Below are 15,125 nucleotides of genomic sequence, written 5' to 3'. Positions count from 1 at the left end.
GCTTGTGAATCAGGATGTGAACTCTCAGCTACTGCTCCGGTGCCATGTCTACTGCCATGACCCTTGACATAATGGTTCTGAACTCTAACCAATGCTCTAAACTTGTAGCCCCCAAATAAATTCTCCGTTATATGTATGTTCTCCTGGCCATGACGTCTATCAAAACAACAGAAAAGTAACCAAGAGAGTTTTCATCATCAATACTTCATCCTCTGCTGCCATTGCTCACCTGTTATTTTATCTGTTGACGCGGCTCACATATCACTATGCTCCATATTTTGCTTTTATCACGTCTCCAATTCCTAGACATGTATTTTGATCTGCTTTATTTTTTATATTAAATTTAATCTTCAACTTAACTCTATAATTAATGTTGTATTTTATTCTCTGTATTTCCTTAAACTCAAACACAATTAAAACCACAGAGTCAGCAATGTTAGAATTTTCTAAATATTAACGTCTCTGTGTAGAGATGAATAAACAGCCACGTAAGAGAACAACTGACTAATGTTCTATAAGTCAGAAAAGACTCAAATCATTTTCTCATAACTGGTGCTACAGTTTCATCTGTGGAATTGCTCAATTATATGACCATGTATTTAGTAATGTAAGTCGGAAAGTTCAGACTTATTCTTCCTTACTTCTATTATGATTAACAAGTAGTTCAATATCCAACCCACCCTGAGATTGATCAGTAGCTTTCCAGCTACAACAGCCATCCTACTTGAAATTAGCCAGATTTTATCCCAGGAGTACCAAGGAGTATCCTATATAAAATACCTACTTATCTTATGCACTTACAGGGCCTGCCAACCATGCTGTAGCTAGAACAATTTACCTACTGCTCTTCATTACTTTTTCCCATGTTGAACTACATAGCCTAACTTTTGCCCAGCCTCTGACCTTCTGCCCTTCTACATTGGCTTCATGAATATGCACTACACAAGAAATATACACAGGACAAAACTTAAATTACAAGATAGTTTTTAAAATATACAATATTGACCAAGACAAGAAATAATCAAATTTATTTCCAGGCCTCAGTACAATAGAAATTATCCTTTCAATACTGTTTCTTAGTTTTATTAATAAGTGGTGAGGGGGTTGTTTCATTGTCTATTAAGCAGGCATCCTGACGTGTGACTGTGATACAGCCAAAAGCATCCCTGAGACCTCTAGCCACCTAAGCTGCTTAGCAAGACCTTGTTACAAACCAAAAAACCCAAACAAACTAAAAAAACAAATTTTAGCTTATTGTTTATGTTTTTCTTTGTTGATTTTTCCTCTCTGTTTTATTTTATTCTAAACGTATTATTTTTAATACTAATTTTATTCCTGTTATTCTTAAATAACTTGAAACAAGACAAATAAGATAGTAAATGTACAAAACCTTAGAAAAGAATTCTCTATAAAACAGCCAGTTGAGCAGAGTTTTTATTGGTTTGATATTCATTTTTGTTGTTATGAGACACAGTTTGTTGTGTCTCAGGTGAGCTTCAACTATGTAATCCTCCATTCTCAGCCACTCTAGTTCTTGATTACAGACATATGACATAGCATCTGACTTGGATAAATTAATTTTATGCAAAATTATTACACATGTTATATGTATGAGACTGTTCATTAATAAACCAAATACCATTTATTAACTGAATCCAATGTTGCTTCCTAATAGCTTTCTAAGAAGACCATTGTCATGAAGATTTCTTGCTCTTCCAGTTAAATGACATATAATTTAATTATTTCATGTAGGGTTGTTATATATTTCAAATATTAATCTATGTGCACAATAGTCATTTAAATTTACATAATTGAAAAGACAGCAGTGGGTATTTCACTTAGAGAAGGAGCAGGGAATGTGAAGCACATTTGTCAGAAATCACTATTATGTCATCAACTCAAGTTGTTCTCTGAAAGCATTGATGCATTCATTCATTAAATGAAGTAATTAGTCATAAAATTAACAGCTGAGACAGGGGCCAAAAAGTTGTCAAAAAGTAAAACACTAAGAGCCACTTTGTCTGCCCCTCCATCCAAAGAGTGAAAGAGAGAAATGGGTGGATTTCTTTAAAAAATTGTTAACAGAAAGATGTCTCTGCGTCTTCTGAAAGGTCATTTCTGAGTAGAGCCCTTACTCAGTGATCATCAATCATCCTATAATGCTCATCACATACACTGAAGTAGAGTCTCTCCAAAATTATCATTCCAAAGGCCCGAGAACAGATAGACACTGTAGAAGATCTGAAGTCAAAGAAGAGAGAGGTTTGCTGTGCTAGGACAATCAGAACAAGTCTCTTCATCTGAGGGGTTGTCCAGCAAAAGCCAGGACAGAGAAACTGCAGGGCCGCAACAACAAAGAACCCCGAGTGCTCAAAACACACAAAGGGAAGATGTAAGTGAGATGGGAATATGGGAGAGGACAAGGAGAACAATCGCAGAAAGCAGTGCAGGTTTGCAAACAGTCTACAATGCGGCAGAAGCGAAATGCGTTTCCAAACCAGCACCTGGTCATAATGATAATGTTTATAAAATGGATTGCATTTATGAAAAGCTCGCTGCAACATGAGCGATAATACAAAAGAAAAGCCATTAGTTGTCTAATCATTATGGTTTGATATAGCATTCATATAAAAAACAGTATATTGTGTGATAATTCTCTTTCAGGTAGCACTCAATTTAATTACTGTTGAAAAATATCATTTGACTTACCTTAAGTAACAGCAATGAAATAACAAATTTTATATACTTATTATTTCCTACAAATGCTCAAAAATTAATAGATATTGTTGCTATTTAAGAACACACACACACACACACACACATATATATATATATATAATACCTAAATACAGAATTTAATGAAAGAAACTATCTCTGATTGAAAAAAAGAAATTTCAGACTATTTATCAGGAAAGAACCTAAAAGCATAAGGAGCTATTTTTAAAAACCCACTTAATAACTCATCCATTCATTCATTCATTCATTCATTCAATCAATCAATCATACTGTTTATGCAACATACTAATAACTTTTAAATTTGTTTCTATTTTTCAGGGGTATGCAAAGACAACTCCTGGACCAGGGAAAGTGACACAAATCTCTAATACCATCTTCTTTGATATGGGGGCCAGTGACGACAGAAACCAGAGTATTACATGTCTACAGCTAGGTTGGCTACACAGCAAGGCAGAGTGCGGTATAGGTAACAAACAGAGGGGAAACAAAGGACCAAATGAAAACAAAAGAGAAAAATAAAGCAGAAGAGCTAGTTGAATTGCTGATACTGTGCATAGTTAGCAAGCATGAAAACCTGCATTTAATTCCTAGCACTGCACTGTCTGGTTGTAATGATCAAGTTTTATTATCCCAGCACGTGGAAGGTAGAGGCAGATCAACAAGAAACTTAAGGTCATCTTTAGCTACATAGACAGTTGAAGGCTTGTTTGGGATACATGAGCCCCTGACTCAGAAAGACAGGTTGGGGGGGGAAGTCATTGCTATTTTGAACAATTTTAGATATAAATATTATAAATAATTTACATATTATCAATCAAAGATTTGACAGGCGGTATTCTGACTGTGCGGAATTTTAAAAGTTGTTAAGTTAGTTAATATTTCTTTCTCACAAAGATGCCATGGATCTGATTTTTTTTTTTTGGAAAAGAAAAAGAAAACAATAAAAATAATAAAGTTTTATGAAAAAGATATGCTCACAGAGATATGTAGAGAACACAAAGGATTTAGAGATGATATTTAATTTGATCTTTTAAGGAGGATAAGATTTCTGGAAAGAAGAGATGAAGGGTCCTTTACATCTGTACATGAAGTTAACAGTGTGACGGTATGTAGGATTGAATCAGGATAAGCAACTGAAAACATTGTAGAGCTAAGTTGAGGCTTCTATTTGATGACTCATGCATGTACAATGCATTTGTGAGATCAGAAAGGATACTTTTCAAACAAACTTAAGAAAGACTTAATCAGTATCTGACATGAGGCTATTATTGCAGGGAAAAGCTAAATTATGCACTTAGAATGTAAAGTCAAAAATATTTTTTGGTGGCCCAATGTGACATAAAAAATGTAAAAGATCAAAATATGTTCCTTACATCATTGTCATATAAAACAGACTGGATGGTGATTTCATTTAAAACAATGGAGAACTCAAAGCACACTGGAGTTACACATAAAAGTCAATACCATTTAGTGCTAAACTTGGAGAGCATGCTGGTTAGTTTTATATCATTTCAATTAGTGATTGATTGGGCAGGCACAGTCCAATGTATAGGGTGCTACTCTTTTAGTGGTGTTTTGGGTTCTATAAGGAAGCAAGCTGAGGATGCCATGAGGAGAAAGCCAGTAGGTAGCACCCCTCCACGACCTTTGCACCTGCTCCTGCATCCAGGTTCCTGCCAAACAAGTCTTTCCCTCCAGCAAGACAGCAATGGTAACTCTAATCAGGACAGAGTATGTGGGAAAAAATGTATTTATCGGACCTCTTTTCATAGGCATCATTATCATAGGCTATTTTAAGCTTTAAAGTGGATATTCTTTATATCCACAATAAAGGTGAATATTGAGGAAAATAGAGTGGTAGAGTATGTAGTCCTTTGTAAAATGTTTTTATGTAAAGTTAAATATTAGTCAAAAGCCATTATATCACCAAATGTACGATGGACTTTTGTTTGGATCTTTGTTGATCTTAAGCATGTAAATCAAGAAGCTAGTAATAGTCAAAATACTTCTTAGATTTTAAAAAGCTACAGCTTTAGTCTGAGGAAGTGTTAGAGACAGGCCCATGGCCCACCTCCTGTGACTTGCAACATTTACTTTACAAACCATAAATTACTTTCTCTCCCTTTGAGATACAAATCTCCCCACAGTTAATCAGACTCTCACAATTTTCACAGCCCAAGAATTATGCCTCTCATCTTGAACATCATCAACAGCCCTTTGCCTAATCTCAGTGGGAGGGTAGGAAATCACTTCATTAAGTTCCGCTGAGGGTACATAAATGAGCTAATCACACCGGGCATCTTCCTGTTTACCTTCCCCAGAACTTTTCTACAAATTCACACCAGTGCTTAAAAATCTTTCTGAGCAGTTAACTCCCATCTCCCCTCTTTATCATGGTGATCCAGAATAGCCTGACAAAATGAAGTTATAGACTATTTACTTAGAAAAGTAAATTTTGTTGTCTCTCTTTTCTAGTTTTAAATTTTGAAAAATTTCATAGAGTATCTGATGCGATAGGACTCATGAGCCCAGGTAAATGTGGAGATTAGATCTAAACAAAATCTTTAAGTTACAAGTTAGGAACCACTTCCATATTAAATTTGTAGAATTAATTTACTAAGAAAAATATTTATTTAAGTAATGCTTACTAACTTTTGCTTTAGTGGAGCAGAAGGTTGATGGAAAGCAAGGCTAGATCCTTCTGTTCAAAGGTTTTTAGTAGAAGTTGATGCTTCTAAACACCAGGCTAACAATTTTATTGCAGTCATGCAATAAATTGAGTTTGTATCTGCTAAATTTCATAATTTATTATCTGCTATAAGTTTTTTGAGAGAAAAATCTGTAATAATGTATCTGCCCTCCATAGACATATCAAATTTAAAGGTTCATTTTGTTATTTTTGTGTGTCTGCATGTGTGTTTGTGTGAGAGAATAGCATGTGTAAGTGGGGGCCTGCGGAGGCCAGAAGACAGGATCTAATTCAACAGGCATTTGTGAGCTGCCTGACACATCTGTTCTTATCTGTAGTTAGATACTCAGACAGAATATCAATTGCTATTAACCACTGATTTGTCTCTCAGGTTTTGAGAGAATTTATCCAAGGCAGGTTGATGTAGTCAACACAAAATTTAATAAATACATGTTTGAGCTCAGGGGAGGATTCTAGATATGCAAGGGAATAAGGCAATGCTCCAGAGAAGGGATAGAAATTTTCTGAAGTGGTGGGTGGGGGACTGGGGGGTTACCAAAGGATGGTTTAAAACTTATGCAGAGGAGAGAGATTGGTGGTGAAAAATACTACCGTGAGAGGAGAAAATATGACAGTTGTGCCTTCTAGCTCAAGAGAAGCAAACGTTCATATAAAAGTGTGGAGTTTTTTTTTTTGAAGAAATGTTGTGTAATATTCTTTTAAGATGTGTCATGTTCATTTATGCCTTGGAATGTTTGTTTAATGATGCAACGATGTGTTGCATTCATTTATGTTGCATTTGTTTGACTTTGTGAAAGCTGTGTTACTTTGCCTGTCTTAAACACCTATGGGGAGCCGGGCAGTGGTGCCGCATGCCTTTAATCCCAGCACTTGGGAGGCAGAGGCAGGCGGATCTCTGTGAGTTTGAGGCCAGCCTGGTCTACAAGAGCTAGTTCCAGGACAGGAACCAAAAAGCTACGGAGAAACCCTGTCTCAAAAAAAGAAAAGAAAAAGAAAAAAACCTATGGGTCTAATAAAGAGCTGAATGGCCAGTAGCTAGGCAGAAAGAGAGACTAAATAGAAGAAAAGTGAGCAGCAATAAAAAGGATAGGAGGATGCCAGGGGCCAGGTGAGAAAAATGAGGAAGACCAAGATAATTTCTACAATTTAATTTTTATAACACATAAAATCTGTTATAAATAATTTACATCCAAACATTGCATTGGTTCTTTATTTTTACTACCGTGGAACACACTCAGAATACACAATATACTTTAAGACCTACATGACTTGATTTTTTTTTCACCTAGAATTCAGATAAAATTCTCTTCAATAAGAGTTGTTAGGAAGTTAGAAGGGTCACAAAGGGTGATGTCAGTGCTAGTTCATACTTGAGTTCTCTCAAATGGAGCAGTAAAGTTGAGTTCTGATTGTAAATTTAACAATGATGCATTTAAAACAAACAAACAAAAAATAAAAGCATTTCCAGCATTTGGTGAGAGAAGACGACCCTTCTGTGGAGAGGTGCCTGATAAACTCAATACCTCATATCATCATACATCAATGCCTCCATTTTTCTGCCTCTCCTTAATTTGCTTTATATTTGGAGTTGTGGTAAATGATCATTAGATGTATCAATCATATACACATTGGATGATGATTCAATAAAATTAAAGAGCATTTGTAGTTAAACTCTCATTCAAAAGATAAAGCTATATTCTCAGAAAGAGAAGAGCTTGAGTATCCCTGAAACTTGAATGTTAATTCCACTTCTCTTTCAATTGTCAAGTTTCTTCTATTCCTTTTTCAAACCTAGGCTAGGAAAAACTGGGAGATAAACTCTGCAGATTGCTATTATTTGTTTTCTTATGCTAGTCCTACAAATGAAACTCACTATAACATAAACATTTGGATAAAAAGGGATTTTTCCTTTGAGATAAATGAACAGACATTGTATTAGAATTACAAATCAGTTCTGATATATGCATAGAGTTGTTGCTCTAATTGTTTCTTCAAAAGAACTCTCTACACAGAGAGCATCATGTCTGTACAGAAGGGCTTCCTTTCCTCTTTGTCTGATTGAAATTCAGGAGAAAACCCCTTATCTTCAATGAGGAAGTTCATCAGGCATGCAAGCCCCGCCATGTCCCCAAACCGGTCTCTAGGGACTCAGTTCCATCCTATTCATTCTAAAATTTTTCTCAGATATCTCACTAGGGAGTAGGAAGGAACATAAGCCAGAGTAATTCAGGGAGAACAATTCTGCTCACAAGCCAGTTTTTGCTTGAGTAAGCATTTTATGGAGCATTGTAAAATCATTAGGGCAAAAGACAAAGCGTGGTTTCAGTCTCACTTTTTTTTTTCCTCACTTCTACTTCAAATATGCACTGTCAAATTGCCCTCTTCATAAAAACAAATATGTTGGGAATATACTCTAACTTTATAACTACTTTAAACATTTTTTAAAAATTTTATTCTCAAACCCTTTGATTTCTTGTATCCATTCATCTAAGACACCTCTCTGAGTAGTGGTGAGAACTGTATTGTGGGAAAGCCCCCTCATGCTGATTCATAGTCTCGCTCTTGAAATAGAAAACGGGCAGCCTCTTGCACATTTTTTTTTTTACTTTCTAGTTTTCCTTTGTGGGAAGAGTAAAGGCTAGTAAGTAGGAGATCATGCTCCAGTAGTGGTGCTACCGAGTATTAAAAATGCTGTTGTCACAGTAAGAGAATTAATGAGTCTTTTGTTAAATAAGAATTAGGAGAGAGGTCTTTCAATACTTCATGACCCAATAGAGTAAACTCTACCATCTCTAGGTACTACTTTGCTCCCAGATCTTCTGATAAATCTGTGATCTCTGCTTGTATGTCATTTATTAAGAAGTCAATAGCAGGTGCCTGCATTGGTCCTTGGTTAATGCAGAACACTTACATCCTTAATTGTCAAACTGTTGGAACTACAGGGCTCTGACTGTCTCTTGCGTGCCAGCTATTTAAAATTTTCTTTGCCACTGTTCATTATCCATGAAAGACATAGCTATCAGTAAGTCAGTGAATAAGCAGACATGTGCTTGGCAACTGCCGTCTTTATTTCACACATGGATCTAAGTTTTCCACGAGCAAGTCTCCTGAAGTGCTGCATTCAGGTGGGATTGCAGATAAAATTATTACCTACTCTACTACACAGGAGAGAATGAAAACCTCAATACCCCATGAACCTAACAGTTACAAAAAGAAAAAAAAAAGAGATATATCAGTTTTCCTTAAGTTCATATTTTCAGCTTAAATGGTTGAGAATGAAGTGCCCAAACTTGTTACTGACAGAGAAGAGTCTCTAGAATTCCATTGTCCATGGAGGAATTTAACATATTTTTTCTTTAGTTTTATTATTAATAGGAACCTAGGAACACTGGCTTCGAGTCTTCACAGTCACATGCTATTATTGTTTTCCTGGTTAGAAAGTCTTTAAAGACCATATTGTTTGAAATTATTATGAGACTTAACAAGAGGCAACTTTCCATTCAGTCAGTTTTAACTTAGCATCTTAATTAAATTACTAGCTTTGAGCTAAGATAATTATGTGATTCTTCCAATACATTTCATTAAATGAAATCCTCTTTATCTATATAAAAGCCCGGTCATTATTTTATGCCTAATCATATTCAAGAGCATGATCACATAACCAGAAAGACCAATATTTCATTTTTATTTTTACAGGGAACTTTCTTTAGATTAGAGAGGGCACAACTGACTTCCTAATAATTGGTAGAGGCTATTAACATTGTGGAGGAAAATACATATATACGGGAAATCCAGACCAAAACATAGTATGAGGATTTATTTAAATAGGTTCAGATAAAATGAGGAATAACACTTTTATGCTGATATCTCTGAGTTCTGCTTGCAACATACTTCTGTTTTCCTAAAATAATCTCATGCGCATATTGAGGTTTGTAATTTAACTTTAGAGGTAGATTATTTCTCACCAATTTTATGCCTTTAATATGATTTCTGAGTTTTTTTAGATCATATTAGACAATTGAGCCATTTAACAGCTAAATTGTTAGGAAAGTTATAGAGCAATATGTCATTAAAAAACATTAAAAAGACATGTACAGTCCAACAGACATTGTAGAAGAAACCATGAAATAAAAACTGCATTTTGTGGAGATGATTTAGAAATATGAAATGAAATGGTATATTATTGAATTTACATTAATATAAAAATGTTAATCTCAAAATATGTTTCATTTGTATGGAATTTAATATATTAATCATATTTAACATTAATTTTGTTATGCTGTATTATATTTCCATTCTTTTTTAGGTATTGTGTTTCTGCAGGTCAATTAAAATATAATCTATAATATCTAAAATACATATTATTAGTCATCTATAATAGTCAAACTTAATGTTAGGTTTTCAAGATATATTTCAGATAGGTAGTTAATCCTCTTTAAGTACTTAAGAGCTTTAAGAAAATGGCATTTAAAATAATTTAATAACTTAGACTTTTCATGACAGTGAGGTGCATCTGCTCCTGGCTGCACCAATGTATTCCATAAAACATTATGAGCATCAAGGAAACTCCATATGGAGTTTATTCTACAAATGTTTGTCATGTTGGACCAATCAAAAAAATCTGTACTTGCCATAATTGCTGACAGTTAGTGGACCAATAAAATGCAAGAAAGGCAACTGCAAAACTTTGCAAAGACAAGGTAGGACAGTCCTTCAAAATTTCCTGCTTCTGATAAAGGTTTGTCAGATATCCTAGGCCTGTAGACCAAGGATGAATTCCCCAGTGTTCCAGAGGAAACTTGGATGATTGCCCAGGCAGCCAGTTGCTCCTATAATTTCTCAAAATTTATTGGAATTTCTTACCTGTACTTCCTGCTTGAATAGATGATATTATTTCCTTCTTAGGTCTTTGATGGAGTTAAGGACTAGATAATTGTAGTTATAGTTTTCTTAATTATAATAAAAGATAAATTAGATATAAAACTTTAAATTCACCAAAATAGGATAGATAAATAAATAAATATTTCCCTTAATTTTGCCAAATAAATAAACTAAATATTTTAACTATAATTCTTACTTGATAGCTATTCTGATGTATATAATTTTACTATGTTAAAGATGAAACTTCCCTTTTTGCTTAGACAGAAAAGGGAAATGTTATGGGATAATTTTTCTGCATGCTATGAATATATATTGCTCTCATTGGTTAGTAACAAAGTACATTCAGCCTATAGCAAGACAGAATAAGGCTAAGCAGGAAGGTCAAACTAAAAATACAGAGAGAGAAAGGGTGGTTAAGGAAATTGCAAGTTGGTTGGTTTGGGAACAAGATGTGCTAAAGAACAGGTTGAGACATGAAGCCTCTTACAAATTTACAATTTGGTAAAATGTAAATTACTAAAAAGGGGTTAATTGAAGTCGTAAGAGCTAATTATTAATAAGCCTGGCTACAGGTCAAACATTTCATAATTAATATGAGCTTTTATATGATTATTTGGAACCAGGTGGTCAACAAAATAAGGACTCCATTTGTTGACATATGGCACCCAATGTGGAAGATGTATATCTCCACATAAAGCCTGGAAAAATCTTTTAAAAAGGAGTTCTAAATATACAAAAATAGACTCAAGAGCAGCTTCATAGTTCATGTTTCTCATGTAGGCTGTGGTACAGAACCAAGTCACCTGGCCATGGCAAGTTGAGTTGCCATGAGAGAATCCTGCTCTCTCTCTCTCTCTCTCTCTCTCTCTCTCTCTCTCTCTCTCTCTCTCTCTCTCTCTCTCTCTCTCTCCCCTCTCTCTTTCTCTTGGGCTTCAGTATAAATTGACTTCTACCAACCACTGACTATGGGCTTCACACCACTGATACACACCTCTTGGCAGATTTAGGGATTTTGCTCTTATAGAAAAAATGGTTAGAGATGCACAGTAAGGACAGATTCAGACTACAGAGGGTCTTAAAAAATGTAATAATAAAAATATAATAAACCAAATAAAAATATTCCGAGTCTAGATTATATATATTTCATTTTTTCTTTGAGATATATAGCACTGTATGAGAACAAAGATTGAGTAATGATGATAAGGTCATGTAAGGTATAGACAATAAACAAATATGTCTTCATTGAAAATGAGAGCAGTATCATTTGATTCAACAAGATGGCTAAGATAAAGGAGTTTCCCACAGTCCATAATGGAAATATCACTGTTAAGCAAACTATTTCTCGGGAAATTTTCCTTTTATTTAGCAGCACTGATTAAAGGAAATGACATCAGCAGCTACATCATTTGGTGTTCTACTAAATAATTAAAGTTTCCAGGATTTGGAGGTTAAGAAAAGTTCCAAGTATGTTGCTTCCCACAGTGGAGGAAAGTCATTGCCCATTCCATTCCAAGGAGAATTGAGATAAAGTAACCTTCTTTCTTTGTCTGAAGAGACCTAAATTTACACACTCAGATGAAGAAGTAAGTTTAATTTAAATGCAACTATAGTTCACAAGCCTAGAGAAGCCAAATCATAAGAAGGACCCAAAGAAAAACATGTATAGCTTCTCCTGGAAATTGGAAGCAGACAAGATCACTAAGCAAAAGTTGGGAGCTTAGGGGTGGGGGTGGGGGTCGGATGGGGGAAAAAGAAAGATGGAGAGAGAAGGGAGAAAGGAAGGATTGGGGAGAGTTTGGGGGAGTGGGAGGGTTGAGATGGAGGAAGGGCGGATATAGGAGCAGGGAACAAGTATCTTCATTAAGGGAGCCATTTTAGGGTTGGCAAGAGACTTGGCTCTAGAGGGGATCCCAGGTGTCCATGGGGATGTCCCCTGCTAGGTCCTTTGTACAGTAGAGAGGGTGCCTGAACTGGCCTTGTCTCATAGTCACACTGATCAATATCTTGAAATTCACCATAGAACCTTGGTCCAGTGCTGGATGGAGATAGAGACAGATACCCACATCATAGCACTGGACTGAGCTCCCAAGGTCCAGGGAGAAGATGAGTAAGGAGGTCAGGACCGCGAGGGGCTGGTGACCCACTGAGACGATGTGCCTGATCTAATGGGAGCTCACCAAATCCACCTGGACTGGGACTGAACGAACATGTGATCAAACCAGACTCTCTGAATGTGGCTGACAATGAGGGCTGACTGAGAAGCCATTAATAATGGCACTGGGACTTGTTTCTACTGCATGTACTGGCTTTTGGGGACCCTAGTCTATTTGGATGCACACCTTCCTAGGCCTGGATGGAGGGGAGAAGGACCTTGGACTTCCCACAGGGCAGGGTACCCTTCCCTCTTTTAAGACTGGAGGGGAAAGGAGAAAGGGGAGTGGGGAAACGGGAGGGGAATGGGAGGAAGGGAGGAAGTGTAAATTTTTGAATGGAAAAATAAAAAAAAAATTATATCAAATAATGGGCTATATAAAGATCAGAAAAGGAGTGGAATAATTCTTTCATAGGAACATTACATCCATGCACCATTTCCCAACTAAACAAGATTGCCTGGGTACCAAGTTGGGAAATGGTTTGGGGTGGGAGAAGAGTGCTTTATTTTTATTTCTTAAGCAAAATTTGATCTTTTATATATTCTTAGGCTTTTTTAAAAATCATAATTGTGTAGAATTTTGGAAATTAAACCCAGGGACAGAAAAATCATTATAGATCTTAATTAGAAACTAAGAAATCACCTCCTGTCTCCAAAGATAGGTAGGATTTGCTAGCAATGAGCCTGTTTGAACAGAAAACCGACTTCAAGTACAGCCCAAGATATGGGCAATCTTGCAAGGGCCACAGGAATATTGTTCCTGGTGAATGTTGATCCTGCCTTTCTCGGCTTCAGCTTTTACGTGTGGATGTTCCCACTGTGGTTTTGAAAACACCATCAGGAGGGAAAGCTACAGACTTGTTTTATTCAAGGAGAAAAAAAAAGTCTCCTTCAAGAAATTCATAAAACATCTCCTTGAGATATTGGAAGAGCTTAATGGCCTGTGCCAAATTAGAGTTCAGCACACTGTGCCTGACTTTAAAAAAAAATAAATAGCATCCATTTTTCACAGGTAGTGGAAAATTGCCTTCTAGAATTAGCAGTGATTCACAAAATTATTTGTTGTTATGAATTCATTAGTCTTAGCTCCCCATGTAGTTAGGCGTCAGTCAACTTTAAAATCAATGCCCTAGTTAGAACAAATAAGGCAATGGAATTCAGCAGTTATCAGGAAGTGTTTTGTTTCTACCCACTGAGACTTGAAAACGACAGCCAGAGAAATGGTGAAAGCAGCTCGTATCATGCCCCTGCTACCTGAAATAGGTGCTCACTATGCCAAAGGATAATTGTGATCCCACTTAGCACTGCTTTTGGTCCCGGCCTTTCTTTGCACACCTCTGTCCTTCATCTTATCATGTTCCCTGTCCTGTATTTCTGACACAGGAAACTGATGCTATTCCTTTCTTTTTCCTGAAACCAACTTTCTTCCTATTTCTATTTTTCCTTCACACATCTACAAACTTCCTGACTGGCTTTCCCAAGTCAGAGTCAGAAAGCAAGGGAAGGAAGGAATAGGGGCCAGTTAATGGCGATGTATGACATAAAGATAGAACATTGCTTTATTTCTTCTTATTATACATTTTATTGCGAAGCTCCATTAATTTGAAAGAGAGGTATTACAATCCCAGTTCTCAGAAGAGTAGCCCATTACAAATGAATAAGGGTGGAAGTTTCAAATCACATTCTAAAGTCATCCGTGTCAGCATTCTGATATCAAGATGAACAGTGATGAAAGGAGAAAGGAAGGAGAGTCTAAAAAAGGACCCACTAGGGAAGCATAATAACATGAACTGAAGTTCCCTCATTATGGGACAGGCACTGCAAAAGTGTTGAAGCTGATGAATGTTGCAATTTATAGGTAATGATTGTACTTTTCAACTTAAAAATATATATTAGATATTCTCAGATCAGCAGATACAAATGAGAAACAAAAAATATATATTCAGTTGGAGCACATATAAGAGAGGAGGCAAAAAGTTAGAAACTATTTTAAAGATGTGCCCAAGTCTCTGGATTTTATATCTATGTGCTTGTGTGTGTTTGTGTGCCTGTGTGTGCATACATGTATGTATTTATAAATTAACATATCTAATTTATCATATAATATGTAATATATGTTTATATATCAATATTATTTATATAAACATTAATTTAAAATATATCAACGCATGTTCACATATATAGTTAATATATATTAAAATCAAAAATATTAATATGTATTACATTTTATTACATTATATTATAATTATATCACAATATAAAATTATAAATGTTAATATATAATTACAAATATTACTATATTTAATATAGAACAGAGCTATCAACTATATGAATGTATAATATATATAAGTATATATTTAGAGTATTTCATAGTTCTAGTTCATCTACATTATTTTACTTATTAAATATATGCTTTTAGAAATTTGCTTGTAAACAGGAAATTGTAATTTTCAATATATTTATTTTCATTGAAAAAATTATGTAAAGCCTACAACTCTAAACACACACTTCTGTAGATTCTACATTAATATCTTATATGTATGCTTGAATAAATTATATATCTGCAAATAGTATTTCAATGTGTGTACATATAAGTATAAACTGTACTAAATGTTTTTGACTATGTCTTACTGAAAAATTTGAATA

At 35.2% G+C, this 15,125-nt stretch overlaps 1 protein-coding gene across 1 annotated transcript in view; it reads right to left on the bottom strand.

Moving 5' to 3' along the window:
• Csmd3 (CUB and Sushi multiple domains 3) overlaps positions 1 to 15,125 on the bottom strand; it is a 944,903-nt gene that overhangs the window by 346,495 nt on the left and 583,283 nt on the right. The gene's annotated exons all lie outside the window — the stretch shown is intronic.

This window comes from Microtus pennsylvanicus, chromosome 2 (genome assembly GCF_037038515.1).
Source record: "Microtus pennsylvanicus isolate mMicPen1 chromosome 2, mMicPen1.hap1, whole genome shotgun sequence".
NCBI classification, from domain to species: Eukaryota; Metazoa; Chordata; class Mammalia; order Rodentia; family Cricetidae; genus Microtus; species Microtus pennsylvanicus.
This window is presented reverse-complemented; position numbering and strand designations above follow the sequence as displayed.